General features: G+C 32.6%; 1 long non-coding RNA gene across 2 annotated transcripts; it reads right to left on the bottom strand.

Moving 5' to 3' along the window:
• Positions 1-1,114: 1,114 nt before the first annotated feature.
• LOC133180456 (uncharacterized) lies at positions 1,115-8,318 on the bottom strand. 2 transcript variants are annotated; one of them, XR_009720323.1, is made up of 5 exons: positions 8,275-8,318; positions 6,693-6,774; positions 4,764-4,939; positions 3,870-3,905; positions 1,115-1,310 (listed from the first exon to the last, which is right to left on the bottom strand). It is a non-coding gene; the product is annotated as an uncharacterized LOC133180456 (long non-coding RNA). The 2 variants fall into 2 exon arrangements; XR_009720324.1 differs by lacking the exon at positions 1,115-1,310 and adding an exon at positions 1,687-1,769.
• Between the last annotated feature and the right edge of the window lie 9,965 nt (positions 8,319-18,283).

Genomic DNA, 18,283 nt, shown 5'->3' on the forward strand with positions numbered 1-18,283 from the left:
AAGAATAATCATTCCATGATCTTCCTTCAGTTCCTTTGAGTTCCAGACAATTTTCAATACCACCGATGTTGTTTGGCTCTTTGGGACGCCAAAATGTAATTGTTATATTTTTATTATTATAGACACCCATTTCCAAACACGTTCGGATTCTTTATCCGTGCCTCCTACCCAAACGCCATCTAAAATGTAAAAAAAAAAAAAAAAGATATACAACCGTCCAAAAAATAATAACAACCCTTTTATTGGTATAAAATATTCTGAAATATACGATAATAATTTAATTCTTGAATGTATGTACATGAAATATCTTAGGCAAATATTTAAAAAAAAAAAAAAACTACGAGAGCAAAGAATGAAACATATTCAAATATACCATTCATAATTTTAAGAAATTTCACTCAAATACTGTAAATGTATTCATCATCAAGTCTTACACTAGGGGGTGGGGGCATAACAGCATGAGCATTTCTTGTAAAGTGGACATTTTTTGGCTGTATAGACCTGAACCTGCTTTTTAAAAGTTTTAGTGCAATAAATCATTTTCAAACTATTTTCTTTGGTTAAGAAAGAAAAACTCTATCCAGAAATGATACAGAAGTCGCGTGAAGACACAAAATGGCAATTACTGCAGCTATGCACATTGCAAGGTCAGTACATTAACTAAAGGAAAGTCAAAATTCTGAATATTTTTTTTTAATTCTTAATTTATTTTAGTAAAACAAAGGTGGTACTTTTAATATGTGAAAATAGAATTAAGTTCATTTCTTCAAGTATAAAAAGGACTCTTATGGAAATCCATGATAAATTAATTCATTCCTAAATATTGATTAAATTTATCTATTTTCGTTTCTGAATTACATTCTTAGAAACAAGGAAATATTCTCTGACCGTTTACGTTGAAGGTGTGTCATATTTGAATTTTAATTCCTTTATGCCACTTGGCAAACTTTTTACTCTTAAAAAAATCAGCTTTTAATTAATTTTTCTTTTGTCCAATACACTGGTGAATTGGACAAAAGAAAAATTAATTAAAAGCTACAATAAATTTAGGCCTTGGAATTATTTCAGCTCATACAGTCTTTGTTTAATTTCAATTCAAGTGCATATTCACTATATGTCAAGAAATCAACACTTCATACGAAGAAAACAAATAAAAACAATGCATCTAGATTACGAAATAAAGTCAACGACAGTGTAAAATTTGAACCTTCGGTAGTGTTAGCTTTACTCAGAGTGAACCTGAGGATGAAGGTGTTTTCCTCCTCAGTTTCAATTTCTGCTAAATTTCCGCAAATGTTAGAACACCATGCCTAAAAAAATAGGTATTCAATACTTGTATTAAAGTAGTTTCATATTGATTCTTATGTCAAAATACAATATATAATTTGATTGGTATGATATCGTATAGAGGTTTTTTAATTTGGTGTAAAATTTGGCGTTTTGCTTGCTCAAGGGTATGCCAAGAATTTGGCGGAACATTTTTGGCAGACAGATAGTTTCATGACGTTGCAAAAGAAAGGAATTTAATCTTCTAGATGAGTTTTCGGTACGTTTTATATACGTTTAAAAGAGTTTGAGTAAAACCAATGCCATATGAAAGATATAAAGTTTACTAATCAAACTTATCTTGTATTGAATTAGACCTTGACCACTTAACTTTTTCTCAACTTTTTAATTGTTGTATTGATGTCCTGCCCCAATAATTATGGCGTTTGAACTGAGCACATATTTTGATGGAACAATTAATGGTGATGTTTCTAGACAAATCGCTAATAAATAAAATACAAAACAAAGCTAAAGTGAACATCGTAAGCTCGTAAGAACTCATTCAGTGGATGCAGATTAATTCTCCTTAAAGACAGAAAACGGTGAATAATAGAAAATGAAGTTTGAAGATTGATCGTTTGTTGCTTTACATTCCTTGCGAGAATTTTTCACTCATATAGAGACTCAACCGTATACCGGTGAAGGGCTTCAAATTTAGACCATAACTCGGCACTCACGGCCATTGAGCAGTGAAGGATCTTAATCGTGCCAACGCCTACCTTGTCAAGGGGTCCTCGGTTTTTAAGGTGTCATCCGAAAGACCTGAAACTTTTACTTCAAAGTGCTGAGCGCATGGCTAAGGAACAGTTGCAACCTATTTTTATCGACTTAGGTCAGTCACAGCCGGGGTGAGTCCGAAATATCTGACGTTTTCCAGGCTTTTTTTCACGATTATGATATTTTACGTGCCAGGAAAACGTCAGGACCGGCGCCATTACCAAAACTGGAAATTCGCCGTGTCCAACTGGAGGCGGCATTCTCGGGTTGATTTTCGACACTTGCGAACCGATTTAAATGCTGAATTAACAACTTTTTAAAAATACAATGCCTTTAGTACTCACCAACATCGTTTTTATGGGTTTGTTTATGAAATATACAGTCTGGTGAAAACATTTTATCAGACGGTCGAGTTTTCTTTTCATTTCGTGCATTTTAAAATCTTGCAAGACCTGTATCGAAATGTGGAGTGATATTTTCTTTTCATTGATATGGGTGAGTACTAGAAGCATTGTGTTACTGATAAATTGTTAGCTCGGCATTTAATTCAGTTCGCAAGTATCGAAAATGAGCCCCGGTTTGAGACGGTGATTTTTTCAGTTTTCGTAATGGCGCCGGTTCTGACGTTTTCCTGCCACGTAAAATATCAAAATCGTGAAAAAAAGCCTGGAAAACGTCAGATATTTCGGACTAAGCCGGGAATCGACCCGACGACCTTCCGACCAAGGAGCGAGCGCTCCAATGACTGAGCTATCGTGACGGTAAACAAGAATTAAAGTTATGCATATATTTGTCAGAATTTCAAAAAATAAGATTTTGACTGTTAAGATTCGTTAATTTTGAATATTTTTAATCGTTTGTATTTTGGTCAAAAATCTTTCTTATACCCATTGCTTTCAGGGATTAACTATTCATCAGAAATGAGACCATTCCTTCAGTTTTCTTAATGTTACGAAATTTTTTTGAATTTTCGTAAGTTTTCGCCCTTGTTATTAATTCTATTAATTGTTTGTAAAAAAAAATAGTACGTTATTTCTTATTTAAAAAAAAGAGTGGTAAAGTATTATCATTGAATGATTTCCAAGTTATTTCTGTATGATTTGTTAGATTGGTATACATTCAGCACTTTTCTTAGCTTTGTCAAACACAATAAACTACGAATCGAATGCATTGTACGTTAAAATTATGTAAGGTCAAACTCGACAAACATGTTTGAGGTTGGTATAAGTGTGCAAACTACCAGGTTTAACTAGTACTGTGATATACATGTAGTAATAAGTGCATGATCATCACTGCTTATTACTGAAAGAGTGTGTGACTTCCCTGCTCTCGACTTGGCATCTATACTGACAAGTGAGCAGTCATCCCTGTTTGTCAGTGCGCAAGATCAAGTAACTGAACTTCCCTGCTTGATACTTTTGGCAGAACACTGGTGTGGGGATTTGCCTGCCAGTGTTTCTAATCGATAGAACTGATCGACTGTAAGTGGCAAATATGTGGTAATGCTTGCCGTGTTTCTGTGCAAAGTCCCAGCTTATCCCTTGTGGAAGAGTGCTGGTGTATGGACTTCTGTCAGCTCGCTATAGTAACGGTTGACTAAGTGTGTGGACATCCATGGTTGCACTCCGTATTAACCTTATATATACGCAGTACTCACGGCTCGTTTGCTGATGCAATATCAGATTCTGTTCTGTTCAAAATGATTTGTCATGTTAAGAAAAAATGGTTCATGTATTAATGTTGGACATGAAATTAATGTAAAATTTACAAGCTAAAACAAAACTTTCTGTTTCTTTGAATTTATTAAATTAGTTAAAAAAACTCACCAATTAGTCTTTTCTGATCCTCTGGTAAACTGCCTCCTATATCGTACAAAACATTATGAATTCTAATGCAAGAACTGCTGATTTAATTTATTTTTTTTTTTGCATGTGACTGCTATAAATAGCTTTCATTTTCAAACGGATTTGCAACTAATTTCATAGGGATGCTTTAATATCAATATTGCTTTGTTGTTTTGTAAAAGATTTTTACCCTGTATTCTAGCATTATGTAATATAATCTGATTTCCGATTTATCCCCACCCTAACCCCAGGGTCCATAAATTGAATTTTAAAAAAAATGAAACAACAATGAAATAGTTGCATACGGATTGATATAGTATTGTCTTACTCCTTTTTAAAAATATGTTCCTACAATTTTATACAAAAATTCTGAACCCCTATTTTAACCCTGCCCTTGGGATACATTCTAAACAAACTTTAATCTACATTGCCTAAAGATGCAAACACATTAAGATTAATATGGTCTTGCTGTGCTCCAGACATTCTTTTTAAAATTCTTTTTCAACTTTTGTTATTCCAAGTAGGACTTTGATCTCCGATTGTGGCCTCACCCACATTGGGACATGATTTGATCAAACTTCTGTCTACATTACCTCAGGATGATTGTTTATCAAGAGCCAGTTGTTCTGGAAAGAAAGATTTTGAACGATTTTCCCTATATTTTACTACATAAACTAATGTCCTAATGTGTTATTTTAATAAACCTTAATCTACGCTACATGAGGATGCGAAAAGGTCGAAAATGATAAAAGCTTGTACAGTGCTTTCAAATTTAACCCCAGTCTGAGTATTTTCAATGGATATTTCGTTTTTAAGCTAATGCTTAAATTGCAGAGAACAATTCTTGGAAGAAAAAAACATGATGTTATATCTTACCGCAGCTCTTACGGAGGTTAACAGCAAGCAATGATATCATCGTAACAAAACCATGCAATTATCAAAATGATACTGATGATAATGGCAAGCCATGTTTTCATAGATCCGTGCTCATTTATTTCTTTTCCAGTCCCCCTTTCCTCTTTCGACTTTGAATCATTCGAGTGCTTTTCGACCTTTTAAATGAACAAAAATCCGAATAAAATATACCTTTTCTTTAATGATAAAATGTAAAAAAAAAATTGAATGAAATGAATAAACTATATTGACATAAAGTATTTGAAACACACAAATAAATGCACATATTCTTCCAAAAAACTCAAAGTTCACGCATGGTACTAAGTTGATGAAAAAGAGGGTTTCTTAATCTTTTTTATATCTGACATTATCATTTTTTCCCTAAAAAACAGTAATAATTTCCACCCATTTAGTTCAAATTTGTAATGTTTCAATCTGCTTCTGTCTGTTTTGAGCTCACTTAAGTAGGCTTTTTTTAATTACATTTTGTCTGGTGTCTGTCTGTAAACGTTTCACATTTTAGACTTCTTTTCAGATCCACAAGTTTATTTTAACCAAAATTAATAGCTGCAAAATTGTAATAATTTGAAGATATATAATAAGGTTAACATGACGCTGTTGTTTTAGGACATTAACTACCCACAATGGCTACATGTTGTGGCCGCCATTTTGTTTTCCAGAAACGCTTAAGAATAACAGTAGAACAAAATCAGTCGATAAAAAACGGATTTAGATGAAAATGAATTTAAAACAATAAAGAAAAGAATTAAATACACTTATGAAAACAAACTTTTCAGTGGCCAAGATTAAAGTTGGTCGGTCGCTTAAAATAAATACAAAAAAAAAATTTGATTCAGTCTGACACATCTGTTTCATATTTGGATATTTTACTAGAAAAAGACGTTAATGGTAATCCAACAACCAAGCTTTATGATAAATTTGTTGACTTTACTTTTTCAATCGTCAACTTCCCTTGCTTATGCATCAGCATACCTTCATCACCTACATACGGGGTTTACATCTCTCAGTTGATTCGATACGCAAGAGCATGCTCTACGTATGAACAATTTCTAAAACGATGCAAGTTATTGACAAACAAGTTAATGAAACAGGAGTATCAGCAGTCTCGTTTTAAGTCGTCATTTGGTGAGTTCTATGGTCGATGCAATGACCTTGTCAGCAAATATAATTTATCATTAAACCAAACGCTGACTGACGTTTTTCATACTAATTGTTAGGCCATTATTTACACTTTGTGTCCCTAACAAAAAAATACTATAGTTAACTATATAGTTTATTATAGTTAACTATAGTTAACTATAGTGATAACTTTGACACTATGAAAACTTTGATTTACTATAGTGATAACTTTGACACTTTGATTTACTATAGTGATAACTATGAAAACTTTGATTTACTATGGTGAAAACTTTGATTTACTATAGTGATAACTTTGATTTACTATAGTGATACATGTAACTATGACACTATAGTGATGACTATGAAAACTATGATTTACTATAGTGATAACTATGACACTATAGTGATAACTTTGATTTACTATAGTGATCACTTTGACACTATAGTGATCACTTTGAAAACTTTGATTTACTTTGACACTTTGATTTACTATAGTTAACTAAAGTATTTTTTTTTATTAGGGGTGACCGGTCATCAGGGGATGCTAACTCCTCCATGGCACCTGATCCCATCTCTGATATTTTAGAGGTCCATGTTTGCTCTGCTCCAAAATTTGTATTTAATGGACTTTTGAGCTTGAATACTGTTCGTTATCTCCAAATATTTCATTCATTTAATTTAAATATATCTATATATATCATAATGTATATTTCCTTACGTTTTTGTTTGTTTGGTTTTCTTTTCATTAAAACAATTGAAAGTTGTCCTTACTAATTCTTCGTCCATATTTTCTTTCTCTCTTCTAAGTGTTTCCTTTGTGTTTCAGTTTATTTGTTCTGATATCTCTAAAACACTATACATGACACCACTAATTAAATAAGAACTGCTTCTAAATTAAATCAAAATCTTCATCCAACACTACGTATATTATATTGATATTTAACAGGTCGAGGAATCTACCTTATATGGATATTGTTGTCCTTGCGCACAGCGGTGCTTACAGCAAACAATCGTCCAATCCAATGAATGAGCCGAAAAGCATGATAGGCTACTACATGTTTGTATTTTACTACAAACACGTGGGTCAAGCAAATTTAGGACGCTATTTCAAATGACTGCGGGAAAGTCAACTAATAATTATTATTAATGTTTTTGTGAAAAATACGAAGATTAATACAAAATAAGATTTTCCATGCTCACATTAACAAACAAAGTCAATTTTCCGTGTTAATTAGGATGTTGAAATACCGCTCACAAGGTCTTAACAAGTAAATAGGAATCCAGTTTATATAACTTGATATTCGTACATTTGCATTGCTTTTGGTGTTATTCGTTGTTGCTTTATTATTTGTTTAATAGAAATTAAAAGTTAATGCATTTATTTAAAAAAAAAAGTAAGTTTATTGCTGCACGGCATTTATTTTACACAGTAATCTTCATGTATTACAATTAATCTCATGTATATTGATCATAGAACGTGTATTGAGTAGCATAAGGATCGTAGTAAACAATGACAATATGTGAGTACACCTCAGAGTCGATTGTTTTGGACCAGGGAATAGTCACGTGAAATTCATATTCACTGATAGTACAGCTCGGGAAAAGCTGCCAGGCAATTGTCAACAAACGAACTTGTACAATGGAGTGTAGAAAACCCAGATTTTACCGTTGTAAAACATTTGTATGTAAATGTGAGCATGGAATTCGTAGATAATGATGTACATATATATTAAGTGTGTAAAATATGTGGATAAATGCATCATGTCTTTCCGAGAGCTATTTGAAAAACTGGCCTTTTCGAAACGTACAAGTAGTATTTTTTGTAGTAACCCATAATGCAACTCATTTAGCTGATTGGTTGGTTTGTCAGTCACGTTGTTGCCTCATTTAACATGTAAATTTATTCTGACGTCACAGAAAATGGTTTCCTCGACCTGTTTAAGGTGGATTAGTTTTCAATTGAAATGTTACCATTTTTTAGGAGAGACAGAAAAATATAGACAAAATGAATATTAAATGAAAATTAACAGGATTCATTTTTTTCCAGGTTACTTCTTTTTAATTCTTCTTCCCAGAGTATATAGACATGGAACACAAAATGTTAATTAACACAAGTTAATGAATGACCCCCCCCCCCCAAAAAAAAAAGAAAGAAAGAAAAGGATATATTCCGAGATCAAGAACAAGTGATATCAAAGGGCATTAATCCACATAATTATAAATAAATGTCTTGATCCCACTGAAAACAAATCAATATAATTAGAGGGTATTTATCTCAAATACGAAATTACATACTCAATCATTTCAATTCAAAGCAATTCAGATAAAATAATGTTTAATAAATATTAATTACCTTTTTTATGTTTGCCTCAAAACGTCGCTGATCAGACTCTCTAGGATACTCTACAAAACGGAAGGAAAAGTGAAGCTAATCCGTAACAAACTTACTTTTTAAGCGAATACAGCATAATATGTTAGATGGTGCGACCATTATGAGGGCGGAGCTATCAAGATAGCATATCCATTCTCTATATTTCATTGTCTGGTACTAAAACATATATCAACACTGATCAATAATCAATGCCAAGTCCTCCCCCTCCAAAAAAAAAAAAAATTAAAACACCACCCTTGTCCTACTGGTCATTCAATTACTAGCATGGGAATGGGTGTTGGTTTTGATAAGACTGGTAGAACCGTTACTCAGATATTTTATTACGAATTGTCTTGCCACGTCACTGCTTAAGCATTCATATGAAAGTAAATCTGGGGAAATATAGTAATATGCAAGTATAGTATTCAATTTAATTTACTGCAGCATAAACATTACACATAAAAATAGTCATGTAAAAATTTGTATATATTTATGTCTCGTGACACTAACTCCCTGTTCATCATATATTATTAGTAATGGATTTTATACACTATTTTGCTGCACCTTGGGTCCAAATTGGTAAAATGAATTTTCCATTCCATTATATATTTTATTAACCCTTGAACACAATTTGGAAGATTTTTATGTTGGTGAGTCTCAGAGAGCAGAGTTGAGGGTGCTATCAAATGTAATCTGACTCTTTAATAGAAGAATTACCATGAAACAAAAAGAAACTAACAAATAAATTAAAAAAAACAAAAACAAAACAGACCACACATGCAAATGTATATTAACAAGCATGAAAGCAAATTCGTTAACAAGAATAAAAATATTCAGATGAAAATTTTGAACCCTTTATCACCCCCTCCATCTAACAAAAACAAGTGAAGAACCTAAAAAAAAATATCCGCCTAAAAGTTCCAGAATGTTTACGATGTGTGTTTTTCATTCTTGGAAATAACTACTTTCAATAACACAGAATTAAACTCAGAATTGGCATAAAGTTACGATTCACAAGCTTCTCGGTTAGGCGAGTTTTGTCGCGAGATTCAAGATGGAGAAGACTATGTACACCATTTGCAACAACTGGCAACAAGGTTCTCAGTTCCATAGGTATTACAAAAGAAAATAAAGTGTACAATAAAATTCTATGTATTGTATATGCATACGTGTTACCAATATGAAAAGCTTCGCTCGTCAGTTTCTGCCCTCTTTTATATTTTTATGCCCCCATATCGAAGATTCGGGGGTATATAGTTTTTATCCTGTCCGTCCGTCTGTCTGTCTGTTTGTCCGCAAAAACTTGAACCTTGCCATAACTTTTGATTTGTTGGATCTATGACTTTCATATTTCACATGTGTATTCCTTGTGACAAGACCTTTCTTTGGGTTCCATCATATTTGACCTTTTCACTTTGACCTTGGAGTTTGACCCACTTTTGCAAAATTGTATGAGACTTTAACCTTGGCCATAACTTTTGTACAGATGGTGCTTGGGGTTTTAAACTTCACATGTGTATTCCTTGTGACAAGACGTTTCTTTGGATACCAACAACTTTGACCGTTTGACCTTGACCTAGGAGTTTGACCTACTTTTGAAAAACTTTAATCTTGGCCATAACTTTTGAACGGTTGGTGCTAGGGCTCCATACTTCACATATATAATCCTTTTGACAAGACCTTCCTTTGGATACCAACCATTTTGACCCTTTGACCTTGACTTAGGAGTTTGACCTACTTTCGAAAATTTTTATCCTTTGCCATAACTTTTGAATGGTTGATGCTAGGGCTTTCATACTTAAAATATGTAATCCTTGTGACAAGGCCTTCCTTTGGATACCAACTACTTTGACCCTTTGACCTTGACCTAGAAGTTTGACCTACTTTCGAAAAACTTTAACCCTGCCATAACATTTGAATGTTTAGTGCTAGGGCTTTCATACTTCACATATGTAATCCTTGTGACAAGACCTTCCTTTGGATACCAACAACTTTGACCTTGACCTTGACGTTTTACTTACTTTTAAAAACTTTATCCTTCGCCATAACTTTTGAACAGTTGGAGCTAGGGTTTCAAATTTCACAGGTATATTCCTCGAGACAAGACCTTTCGTTGGGTACCAACATTTTTTTATCTTTTGGCCTGGATTTTGACTTGCATTTCAGAAACTTTAACCTGCGCCATAAGCTGCCATACGGGGGCATCAGTGTTTCACAAACACATCTTGTTCTTTACATTTATTGTCCAGATAACTAGTCTAAAATCTGTAACCTAACTGATCGTTTCAATTTTACTATTAGTAGATACATATAATGTGAGAATCTTCAATGCCTGATACAAAAATAGAAGGTTTACAACATTTACATATCTTCAAATTTGCAATATGAAAACTCGAATTTAGTTTTTAAAAAATAAATCATTCAGAATGATGTTCCCAAGATAACTCCTTCATAATAATTATTTTAAAACACACTATTTTTTTTTGGTGGGGGGGGGGAGGGGAGGGGGGAGGTTACATGCAATTATTGAAGAACAATGTTAGTCAAAAATTATATATCTTAATATGATTGTTGTGGGATGCTGTATATATACACTGTACAGCGACGTAAAATAGACATCTGTTGCAAAAGACTGGGAAAAATGTTTCTGGTTTCAGAATATGTATATATTTTTTTAATAAAGAAAGAATTTCAATTTTCAAATACTTAAATGCGACAATTACCATGTGTCCTTTGAGTGCATTATATTAATGTCAAGTACTATGAATTGTTTGATAAGCCGAAGATCCTGTACATATGTCTTTCTGCACTTGTAATGAATACTGAAACTTTTAAAAACAAAGATGATAAAGATAAACGCATTCTTCGTTAAAGCATGTTAAGGAGTTAAGTAATCTACTTTTCACCTACCGTATTATACCACTCGTAAATCAAGTACCTAGAAAATAATTTTTAGCCACAGACCCTAAGGTCGTAGCAACTTAGACTATATCAAGTGTTAATCAGTGTAATCTCTCTCTCTCATCAGTTCTAGCATTTCACGTCTAATCTTCTCAATATCTTGACTTGCTTCGACAAAAGTATTGTCTGATTTATCAAATCATTGCCTTTCCTCTGGTAACCTTTAATTGGTCTCTAATTACAACTACGCTCTTATACGCAAGACATCACCAGGAAATTCATCTTTCATATAAATACATCAATATAAGGATAATGTTCAGTTAAAATGAGAAAATAAAATACCTTTTTTTACCCAGTGTTTTGTTTCTTGAGGAACAGATAGTACACATGTATTTAACTAATTATCAGTACATATGTATTTAATTGTAAGACTAGTAATAACTTGAATTCTAATTCTCTTCGAAACCCAAAAAGTATTCATTTTTGAAATAAAAAGTATGAAACTCCTTATAAATTTTCATAACTAATTATCAGTACATATGTATTTAACTAATTATCAGATAAATGTAATTCTGTAATTTGGTATTAAGCCCAAATCAGCACCCCGCTGAAAACTCGCTAAAATATACAGAATATGTAAGTATTCAAATAGCCACAATTAGGATCTGTAAAGTTTTTTTTTATCAATGAATTGACTAAAAATGAAATCGTTAATTAATTACCAACCATTGAATGCTTTGTGCATTTCCCTTCCTATCTCGATCAAATTTACGCCTTTCCTGTAGAGAAGCTGCAGATCCGGAACTCGCTGGCCAGAAAAAAAAAACTGAGATAGACGACCAGAGATCTATATATTCGGATCAAGGTTTGTATTTATTGCGCACAAAAAAATGTGCATGTTTCTAATTTTCAAGTTCGATCCGTAAATTTAAGCTACGTTCTTACAATTATTCTAATGGAACTTTTTGTAATGTGCATTTTGATTGGCGAATGCACTGATGTTTGAGGAGTTAATGAGCATTAAAGAGAATGAAAGTTTTGATTAAGACGTAATAAAATAACGACGCAATAACACAGCGCTATGTAACGCATTTCATATAACAAAACTCGACAAATTGAAACTTAAACATCCAAAAACAAATGCATAAATTGCATTACAATGGGAGTAAAGGTGTTCTCAATCGTTATTTGCGACTATTAATACTGATTTAACGGTCGCAAACATCCGTTTTAACGGCTCCTCGTGTACACGCGTCGCCGGTAAAACTGCTTGCTTTCGTTAAGTCAGCATTAATGGTCGCAAATAACATTAAATCGATAGATGATTATTGTTTAACGCCGAGTCGGCAATATTTCAGCCATATTTCGGCGAAATAACACATGAGAAGACCCTTATTACCTAGTTACTATTTTTCTACTTCTGCAATTTCCAAAACAAAACATTCTAGACCTCATCAACTTTGCCTTTTCTGCTTCAATTTTATATAATATCTTTAAAACTCAAAATTTATTTTCCTATCTAAAGTTATTGTCTTCTCTTGTGTATTGATTTCTTATCTCATAACCAATAAAGGCCTTCATGAAGGCACATACAGTGGAAACTCCTGTTATAATCTAGTTTAGAACTATATCCCCATACCTTGCATGGGTTTATGTAACTATACATATTACTTAAAAAGGGGGTTTGTTGGATGGGTGGGTTCGAAAGGGAATGGACGTTAAACAAAGAGCCAAAAAGAAAGAGAGAAAGAATATTTGAGAGCATGAAAAAGCAATTGCACTCAAAAAAGTATACCTAGTCTTGTAAATGTTTGTCTCATAACGTTTCATCTATGACCAGGAAACGTTGGGTCACTGACTATGCATGATGCAGTGAAATATTTGCTCACTTTAAGTTCAGGCAATAAACATTTTAGCAAATTTATGAGCAGTCACATATTTTTTTAGTTGACTACTAGATGAAATCCCGCGCAAGCGCGGGGGAATTGAATTATACCACAACCCACAGAAAAATTCCAATAATATATACTGTAGTTTCTACTGACAGCCTACAGGCTTATGGCAGGAAGAAATACTTTGTTCAAATCACTCATTTAGCTTTGGAGCAAATGTAGATGTACCTCCCCCCCCCCTTTTTTTGTGCAAAAACTTGAAAAATGACAATTTCATCAATTGACGTTTATTGTGACACCTGTTATACTATGATATGGATATTGTACTTCAATTGCTCTCATTTCATTACCGTCCAGGATAAAAGCAGCGAATATGCACATTTTAATTATAATTTGATTTTTTTTTTTTGTAAACATTAGCTTTTAACGGAATAGGCCGAGTATTTGATAAAAAAAACTGTATTCAGAAAAAACTGAAATGTATTGATTAAAGCACAAAATTTCAACAGCTTTAATTGTATTTGAAAAATACCTTATTCATTACTTTTCTCTTTTTATTAGGAAGTACAGTACGTCGGGTTCGTTGCCACTATGCTCTCAGTGAGGAATATACAAATTTTACCGATAAATTTATTAGGAAAACCTACTAATAGTCTTTCGATATATAAACATATTCACAACTTATAGTGTTATCAATAATTTACCATTATTTCAATGACCATTCACACAAAAGCTTTTTTATGTTCATGCAGCTATAATCGTCTCGTTTTTCTTTTTAACATCGGGCTCGATACTATACGATGATGTATGATGTTCTAGAAGTTTCCGTCAATATTAAGATCGGTGAATGACAAAAATAATTTACACATTTCCCTTTTTAATCGGTTATCACAACTTATTTCTTTTATATCATTTAAATCAAGTTTTGATTAAATAATTGAGTGATGACATTTTATGAAATAAATAAACAATTGCTTGTTGTCAGTTTCATTAAAAATTGCCAGTAACTTAGATCCGCCAACCGGAACCGCCACCGTGCTCACGTTTTTGGTATTTCATGGCTGTTTATAAAAAATGAAAGTAGACTTTAAATTTAATGTAAGATACTTACTACGCGAGTGAAATCTGAATATAGTTTACGGACATCATCTTGTATACAGTGTATTATTAGAGGAGTAAGTAATAACTCTGGTGCACTCGTTTCGGAGTTTATTTGCAAAATTTATTAATTTATAAGTATAGATACTTAGATACATAAACATGTTTTCAATAATATTCATAATAAAACACCAAAAATGATTTATCAATTAATTGTATATTGTTTTACGTCCAGTTCATTAATTTTTCACTCATATAGAGACGTCATCATTGAGGAATGAGGGATTTTATCGTGCCACCGCCTGCCGTGACACAGGCCATCGGTTTCAAGGTCTTATCAGAAAAACCTGCAATTTTCATTTCAAAGTACCGAGCACTTGACGAAGGCATAGTTGCTACATGTACCTATTTCTTTTTTTATCAACTAGGGTCAGTGGCCGCCTGGGTTTGAACCCATGACCACTGAGCTACCTTGACGGCCCAGAAATATAAGATTATCTATGGGAATAATACATTGTCATCTTTTGAAAGCAAAGGGAGGTCAGTTGATGCAAAATAAGGGATACCAACCTCTGGGGCCATTAACCTTAGATGAACTAACTTAACAAATAAGAATGATGAGCTTTTGTGGAGTATTGCCAGTTTGTCTGAACGATGGAATAGGTCTCGGAATCCTCAAGGCACCATTGGAAAATTTTCTTAAACATACTTACATCACTGGACCTCTAACAACGAAGTTTTAATTCAGAGTTAAAAGTTTATCATTTAATCCTGTGACTGTGAGAGTTACCTCCCCTATATGACGCTCCTGTATTTTCAAGACGTGGTTAAGCATGATATCGGTAAGAAAATGACCATACGCGTAAAAAGCATTTAAAAAAATTAATTTCTTGAAATTGGACAAAAACTAGAAGGGGTTATAAAAGATTTAAAAAAAATCTATCTTCTATTCTTTGACCGGTAGAACTAATTATAAAAATAGTAGAAATGAAACCTAAGAGTAACAAGAAGACGAGAGACATTAAAAAGTAATGATAGAAATCTTGTCTTGTCGACAGAAAACCTAAATAGAAACAATTGTATCACATAGCTTTCCGTTATGGACGGAAGACCTGGTAATAAACAGGATCGTAATATATTACCCTGCTGTATGTACTTTTTTTTTTTTAGTTTCGTGTTAGTTATTAGTAAGTAAATATCAGAGACTTGTCACGTATGCATACTTCATGAAGCGCGCTAGCGCTTCGTGAGAAATATGCCTACGTGCAAGTCTGTGATTTACACACCAATAATTTACACTAAACACTAAAAAAGTTTCGACATATTGAATAAACAAATTTGTAGATTTTGAGCATTTTCTTCTTAATATCCTTCCATCACAAAATTAGTCCCTCAAAAATCTTATTTCTAGACGATTTTGCGAGCAGTGTTTAGCTAAGTGCTGTAAAATTTGCATTGTTTAACTCTAATATGTTATAGAAGTTAAATTTTAATTTATAATTTTGATAAAAAATATGCTTTTGACCTTTCTTTTCTAAAAAAAAAATGCAAAAATAGGATTTTGATATATCTTCTATTATGTCTCTCTCTGTTTAAAGGTGCACCGAACATCCTTACATGGACATGTTATTATTAATTTTTGATAAAGATTTATGCACAATGTTTCGATGCATACGTGTACCAAATAATAAATTCTTATCTTCCTAGTAAGTATTGATTTATTGGAGCCGATCCAGGAGCATTTCAAACAATCCTGGTATTTGAATAAATCATTAGATAAATGTGTAATATTTGAAAGCTTCGCAGGTAAGACTATGTTTCTATGTCAAAAATGTATTTTATTCCTTTCTGCTGTATATGTGCCAGTATATGTGTTCGAAATTTACCTCAAAAATCAAAATTAAACGTTTATGTAAAAAAAAAAATCCACTGCATTTTTATTAAGTAAATTTGATAAACATGTTCATAATTGTAACAGTTCTTAGGCATATATAAAACATTTTACAAAATTGATTATGAATGGCATAGCTCTGCCATTCAGTGGACTTTTCAGTTACCATTTAGTTGACTGAATGGCGTAGTTTCATCCTGTGTCATGGTGTGCATTGCTATAGTATATATTATAGAAAATGGTTTTATTGATTAATTAAACAATTATATTAAATGCTCAAATTGGTCAATACAATACTGCAAAATGTATAAATATCTAATATCATTAATTATTATATTGAAGAGTGCTTGCAAGTATGAGATATTCAAAGATATAACTACTTATTCATGTTTTTTTAAAAAGATTTCCTGGGGCAGGAATTTTGTTGATATTACCTCGTCAAACGTTAGTATGCATTTATTTAGTTGCAGCTTTTTACACTGAAGGACCCCCCCCCCCAAAAAAAAAAGAAAGAAAGAAAAGAAAACCGTGTATGTATGCATTTTTTAAGCATGTTGTTTCTACATTTTACGTAGTTTTCTATGATGTATCCGGAATAGAAATTTTCTATACAAACTGATAAATGATTGAAAACAATATAAAGAGCCAAGCTAGTACCAATACATTTTAAAATGCTTCGACAAAAGGGGGGAAATGCTTTTTTTCAACTGTTATAGCAATCAACTGTTATAGCAAATGTTATCAGAACATTTTTTTAAAATGTTACCAAACCTTTTTAATGCATTTTTAAAGGAAAACATACACTCATCATATTTTAAGAGCGTTTTAAAATCACATAATCACAAATCCTTCTTACAAAAAGAACAGGTCACTTTAATCATTTACCATATTGTAAAAAGCAATATCTTTATATATCGTGAGACTTTTGAATCAAACACCAATATGATAATGCCCATAATAAACCAGTCCTTGAAAAGAAGTCATCAAACGATCCTTTTCTGTAATGCAGAGCCTGTAAAATAATGTCTCAAACCGCAATGAGGTACATCTAAAGAAGTTTACATCAAACCATATTTGCTCACCCTTCAGTTTATTATCTTGGTATTACAAGTACGTCTGTCCGTGTATCTCATTGGAATTTGAGATATTATTTGAACCATTTCAAAAATAATAAAAATGTTCTGTTTGATCTCATGCCACTAATAATGCAGTCAGGAACAAGAACAGTTAAGAATATTATTGATTTTTGCAACTTTAAGTAAAGCTTGAATTTGATTTAAAAAATCGATAGTAGGGCCCAAATCTCTTTTGATATCAACACTTTTTCAATGGCTAAATGAATTTAGAGGATAAGGCTAAGAAAGCTTGAAAAAAACCATAGGAAAACTTATTTTGCGCTTTTGGATTTCTTTGTGGCTGGCAGGGTAAGCTAAATGAAAAGGAACGCCAGCTTTTTCTATAGCAACTGTCAAGAAAGAAAAATTATTATCGGTTTTCAATAAACTTATCGGTGCAGATTTATTTGTTGACTAATTTCTTACCTGCATCTGGAATTAAACAAAACGCAAGCATTATGTACAAAACAAACAAGACGCCCATGGGCCATATCCTCACCTGGCCCCAAGTACAAGAACTGAGAACAGACTGAAGTCAAAATTTCAAAGCAATATAACTTTTGAAAAATTTTGATAATGAAACAAATTTTTCATCATATATTTGAATTTAAATGTTATATAAAATTGCAAAACTCTAAGCAAATACATGAAATAAAACTCAAGATATTAAAAATTTAAATGTTGTCTTAAGTCTATTCTCAGTTTACGGTCTTGGGGCCTGAGAGTATTGCATTAGCAATACTACTCCCCTACCGACAAGTGTAATCTAGTTCCCCTTAAAAATTGAAAATGCCATAATTCCGTCAAAAATCATTGAAGCGGAACGGAATGCAAACTTAATTTATAACTAATCAAGGTAAAAGTCACATACCAAAAATCAACTCAATATCTGCAAGCGTTTAGAAAAAAAATTGCGCAAAAACCCTTAAAAATTGAAAAGGTTCGTAATTCCGTCAAAAATCAATAAGGCGGAACGAAATGCAAACTTATTCTGTAACTCATCAAGACTCACTCACTCAACATCTGCAAGCGTTTAGGAAAAAAGGGCGGAAAACCAAGTGGTACAGCAGACAGAGGGACAGACAGACATACGG

The sequence above is a fragment of the Saccostrea echinata genome, unplaced genomic scaffold (genome assembly GCF_033153115.1).
Source record: "Saccostrea echinata isolate AGI-Se365-2 ecotype Australia unplaced genomic scaffold, CSIRO_AGI_Sech_v1 ptg000006l, whole genome shotgun sequence".
Taxonomy (NCBI): Eukaryota; Metazoa; Mollusca; class Bivalvia; order Ostreida; family Ostreidae; genus Saccostrea; species Saccostrea echinata.